The sequence below is a fragment of the Parus major genome, chromosome 8, assembly GCF_001522545.3.
Source record: "Parus major isolate Abel chromosome 8, Parus_major1.1, whole genome shotgun sequence".
NCBI classification, from domain to species: Eukaryota; Metazoa; Chordata; class Aves; order Passeriformes; family Paridae; genus Parus; species Parus major.
The window spans coordinates 28,159,205-28,165,393 of record NC_031777.1 but is presented as its reverse complement, the minus strand read 5'-3'; positions in this window follow the sequence as shown (position 1 = coordinate 28,165,393).

The following is a 6,189-nucleotide window of genomic DNA, read 5'->3' as shown; positions in this document are numbered from 1 at the left end:
TGCCATTAGGAAAGACTTCAGAGGTATCTAAATGGTGGATATTGGTGGAAGTGGTTGATATTTTTGTAAATACACGTTCAGTTTTGTCCCAGTTCTGCTCTGGTTTAGCTAGCCAAAGCCCAGTGGTCAGGGTGATTTGAGACTTAGAGTAATTGGCTATTTTCTATACTTGAAGACACTTTAAAGGCTGTACAAGTCCTGTAAAAAAAAAGAAAAGAAAAAAATACATCATTTATTATTTAAACATCATACAGCACTCTAAATTTGTCACTCCAGGAGCACTCTGCCACATGTGTAGCCCATTTAACCATTTAAATGATTTTGTGAATTATGGCTCCCTTCCAGCATCCTTTGTTCAGTCAAGGCTGACCTTGGCTTCATGGCAAGAGGGATGGACTTGGCCCCTGTTTCCCAGCCCTTGGGTCCCAGCTGGAGGATCTTTGGCCTCCCTGCAGTCACACCTTCATTGTACACTGAAATGTTGGTCTGACTTGGAGCTGAAACCTTCCAGGATGGTCGTTCCAAGAGTTTCATTTATTTTCTGTGTGGTGTAAACCTGTCTCATTTTCGGACTATTAAACATGAATATTACCTTCCTATGTAAACTGTTGGTCTCACAACCTGCACTGAAAGTTTATTTCCTTCTTAATTTGGGGTTTGTAGGGCTTCCTGTTGCTATTTAGAGTAAAAAGCAACAAGCACACTGTCCCCACCCTTCCCTGTTTCTTAAGACCAAGCTTGCATGCATCTGGTTTGGGTTTTTCTTGTTTTCTTTGGAGTTGGGTATGGCTTGGTATCACTTTCAGAAAAGTTTAAAAGCTTTTCTTTGGAAGTTGCTGACCCAAAGTGTTGTAGTACCAAAATGCAGTGGAAGTGAGAGAAGTTTCTCTAGTGAGCATTGCAAGTAGATGGTCAGAGCATGAGATTTCTTGCTCTTTCCAGCAGTTTGGATGCTGGAATATGGAGTGGTTTGTAACTGGCACAAGAAGTCCAGCAAATAGGACAAAATCCTGGTGGAAGTGTTTCACCACCTTGGGGGCAGTTTTCAATCTTGATGCACATAGTGCCAGTCTGTTCTCTGCTTTGCAGGTCTATGAACCAAACTTTGAAACATTTCACAGTTGGGACAGCTCCTAAATCCTCTCAAATCCCTTCCTCTAGTCCTCTTCTCAGCTGGTGTGGATCAGCAAGGCTCTGTTTAATCCAATTAACCTACTCAAATGTGCACTGGTTTAAGATCCACCTCATGTGTCAGTCAATGAGCACTGGCCTCTTGGGATGTTTGTTTGTCACAGAAAGTTGTCTTCCTTCTTAAAAAGGGAAGGAAACAATGCATCAGAGATCAGACTGAAAAAAAACAAGAATCTCCTTGTCATCCACCACATCTGTGATGTTTGAAGGCCACCTTCAAACTGTGATGTTGGATGGGACCAAGTGATGGGTATGGAACAGTGATGGCACCTGAAGCAGATTGTTTCAATGCTAATATAAGACAACTCATGCTCACACATATCCAAGTGCCTGCACTGAACAGTGGCATGGGAATCCTGCCCAGAGGTCCATCACCTGGCACAGCCTCACAAAAATCCTTTTGTTTATATTTTCTCCTTGCCTTGGTATAGCCATTTGTATATGAAAGACAGTGTTGTGCATTGTACTGAAATTTAATAGGATGAAACACTCCATTGGCACAAGGGATGTGGTAGGAAAATTGGAAACTTTTATTCCATTGGTACAAAGTCAATTGAGGTTTCCTTTTCAGCAGATAAAAAAAAAAACAAAAGCCAGTGGGACCTGTAATGCAGTGAGACCTGTGTACAGTGGTCTTCTGATGTAACACTAAATAGTATTGAATGACAAGAATTTCATGTTGAGACTAAGACTTAGCATGCAGAAGACTGGATCCTGTGGTCTTCTCCTTGCTCATTAGCACTTCCCCTTCTGAAAGAAGTCTAATCATTTTGGGTCAAAGCAACATATGCTGGAGATTGGAGGGATCTCATCTTCCATATGTATTAGAGTTGTGATAGGGGCACAAAGAGCTAGAAGTCTGAAAAACCTTCTAATTTTTAGTAAGCTTACCTGAAGATTGTGGGCCAGTTAGAGTTTCTGCTATCAAGTCACTGGTGAAGGTGTTTCCTGTAAACTAAGCAGAGTCATAAAATGGCTTATTTAATCAAATCACATACAAAGCAGAGCAAAATCCCCTGCTTGCATACATATTGAGCTTTTCTGCCTAATCTATTTTATAATGTTTTGCAATTAACAGGCCAGTGCTCATCAGCTGATAAATAATTAACAGCTGTTGTTTCTTCTAGGGCATGACGTAAAAGGCTTACATTGGACAAAAAGTAGCTGGAGTTGTTTGCCAAAACTCTGACCAAACATACACTTACCACTGAGGAAAAGCAACTTTCTCTAAAAAATGGCATTTTCTCTTTAAGAGTCTGCCAAACTAACTTGGAAAAAAGCATTAATCTCTTTGTATCAGCTAGGTCTTGGAAATCTAACATGAAGGCTTCTCTTTTTTATTGGCATTATTTGGACAAATCAAGAATTCAAATGTAAACACAGGGGTGTTTTTTATGAGTCACCTACAACTTGCTAATATCCGTAGTTTTCCTGACATTTACACACAGAATTGTTTGATTTTTGCTCAAACTCTTTAGATCTGGGAGGAGAGAGATCTGAATGTGATGAGATGTAACCACCCCTAATGGGTTTAAACAACTGTAGCAGTCTAGGTGTTATTCATCTCAAATAACTAAAAATTAACTTACTGTAGATTCTGGTTACAAATGAGAGATGCAGAAACAGATCATTTGGGAATTCCCTTTGATGGCATCTTGCTGACTGTCTCAGCAGCCTGCAACTCATTTATTTGCTTACTTGTGTCTGTTTTGAATGAGGGGAGGGTCTGTGTGAGCCAGGAACACCAATGAGAGGAATACCTGCAACAGAATCCATGCTGGAGGAGAGCTCGGTGCCTTCCTCCAGAGCTTTTCTGACTTCTTTATTTTTACACTACATATTCATCAAGCAATTACAAGTGTTCTTGGCTGAGAGAGGGGGAAGACTCCTGTTTACAGCACACACAATCATCTATGATTAAGCAAGTTCATACCATGCTCATGCAAAAGTTCAGTCTCCCACTTAGAAAGGCTTTACACATTCTGCAAAGGTTTCCACTGCAACAAAGAAGCGTGTTTCTTGTCCACAGTTTTTATCCAAGAGTTTCACATAGTTTTTCATATATCCTAACTTCAGGCTAAGGAGAATCAGAAAGAAAAGGTTTAAAAACTTGAACATGTCTCCAAATTAAAATTGTGAAGCTATTGTAGACAGTTGAGGATAGCTGTGATGTATTTGTGGCAGAGAATGTCACTGAAGAGGTTTTCTGTAACATTTTGTACTGTTTGGAGTTTCCTAAGTGTTGCAGGCTTCATGCCCAGGTATATCGGTTTGCTGTAATACAGCCAAGTGACCAAGGTGTGAAAAACTAAGGCCAGGTCAGTATCTGCCAGGATGGGATGCAGTCTCCCAGCCAACTGGGGATGGTTGGAAGTGATAATTGCTGCTATGAGAGAGCTGAATGTACTTGTGGATTATTATTTTTTTTATTATTTTTTTTTTTAATAAAAGCTGAAACGTGAATGCGTGTTTTGGCCACCTACTCCAAATTCTCTCCTCTGCATAGACATCTCATGTCTACTTGAGTTCACCTTCTCCTACCTGTGGTGAACCTCGCAGGATATCTTGACTCAGCATTGGAACCTCATCCTGGTACTGGCATGATTGTGTATGGTGAAAAATAGAGATGTTTGTTTTCTGTGCCTTGCCAGCACTGAGACCACTTACCCCCAGCTGTATATAAATATTGAAAGAGCTGGAGATACATCTTGGCTGATTTTATGCTCCAGGGTGAAGACACAAGCTCAGACTTTGCTCTGGATCCATGTTGCTTCTTGCAGGTGAGATGGCAATGCCATTCTCAGTGACTGTGTAAATATAGAGGATGGATGGATGGATGGATGGATGGATGGATGGATGGATGGATGGATGGATGGATGGGAGTAGATTATCTTCTCCATGGATGGGATGTGACCTCAGGTTGGTGGCAGCAGGATCATTTCAGCTGTGGGACTGGTGTGAGTTCAGTTTGTGCTAGGCTGGACCACAAGTCACAAAAAAACAAATGTTCAACTTCCCAGCTAGAGCAGTCCATCTATCCTGATCTGACACCAGAAATTCATGCAGACATTTGTTTACTAATGTATAATAGAGGGAACTTCTTTGGAAGTGTTTGTCCAAAGGAGCAAAGAAAGACTCCTTTGCTGTATTCCACTGGGAACCAAACACTGGTTCATGGGAGCACAAGTTGTCTGTGATTCTGCCTCTAAACCATAGTGCTAAAACTAAGATCTAAGGTGGCTCTGTTGACTGCTTGTGTCTTCTAAATTCTGGACTAACCACTGCAATAATGTGATTACAACCTGTGTTGCCAGTAGTTGCAGTTCCCTCTAAATTAGGAAGTCTGAACATGTTGTCAAGAGTGGCTTAAGCCAGAAATCACTTGAGATCCTTAGCTAGGAGTGGCCTGTTTGTGAACAAAAAACTTGTACAGTTTTTGGCTCTCATTTCTTTTTGGTAGCAGCTTGGTTTTAATTCTTTTCCACCCTTTATCTTACGGGCTTTTCTGAAATCAGATTGTGCATCATCCTGCAAGAGCAGGGCTCTGCCTTTTAGGAAAGATAGATTTTAAAATTGGGATAGCTCCCTCCACCCAACTGGGATGGAAAAAGCCTACAGGTAATGGGGTCCTACCGCTCTCCCCAAATGTTCCTAAGCCTCCAGGTACATAAGCAAGGCCTCCACCTCACCCAGCAAAGGAAGCCCTGTGCCTTTAAATGCCCTCCCCATGGTGGGTGCACACTTTTCTGCTTATTCTGAACTGACAGGTTTAACATGTCGTTTGCCTGGTCACCGGAGAGAGGCACCTCTGGCAAAAGTTCAGAAGTCAGTGTTTTGGAAAGATTGGTTTGACCAGCTCTCAAGCGAGAGCAAATCCCAGACCAAAGGCAGTCAAATCTTCAACGACATTTAACTGCTGTGGTGCTGCAGCTTGCTGACATCCTTTTAACCTGGAGAGGAGTGTTCAGCACACTTAAACCTTCAATTTTATTTATTGTTTCTTTTCTGCTTTGTTGGCAGGGGGAACTTGGGGTGAAGGCGGGATGTTTTGACTTAATTCTAGTTAATTAATTAGCTGCATCTTGTTCTGGCCCAAGACTACAGGACAGACAGCAATTTTTGATCTTGCCTTGGTATACTTTATAATATATAGTGTTGCAGTAAGGATATATATTCCCTTATTGCCTCTGCAGGGCTTGTTATTGAAATGATCTTAAGATTCACTGCATCTTGTTTTGTAAAATTGCCAGGTCACAAACTTCTCCTCCCTTGATATTTACACTGAAGGATAACAATTTCTTAAAAACAAGCAAACAAACAAGAGCATGCAAACAGTTAATAGCAAGTGGTGGCCAAATTACATATTTCTTAAACTCATGGCCTACTTTACTAATCAGTTGTCATAAGATGTCAGATGGGGACCCATCACTGAAGAATTGTAAAATGCAGCCAGTGAAGCAACTAATTAGTTGGGCAGTGGCATGGAGGTGTGTGTCCCCAAGGAGCTGAAATGATCAGAGCAGGTGAAGAAAGTTTGGACAGATCGGTATCTCTGTGGTATAAAACCCAACACTTGGCTGAATTCACAGGGATGCTGAGGGTGAGGGCACCACGGGTCCTCCTTGGGGATGTGCATGATGGGGGACTGCAGCACTGCTGCTTCCAGAAAGAAAGGCAAGTCAGCTGAACGCTTGGAGGAGCATGACCTGAGATGTGCAGGGATTAGAATAGTTTAGAGCAGTTTCTGGTTTCATTTGGGAGATCTGTAGCTATCTGCTTTATTTTTAACTCATTCCCAAAGCCTTTGCTTCCTGGTCACTGCAGGAGTCAGTGTTGGTCTTTCTCTGTGGGCACCAGACAGGTCTCCCTTCACAGGCAGGTGATGGTGACTGAGCCAGCAGAGCAGAGGAACCATTGCCTCCTGGTCCAGCTGGGGGCAAAAGGCCTCAGGAACAAACATAAGAACCTCTCTTGTGAACTAAAAGATGTAAAAGATTT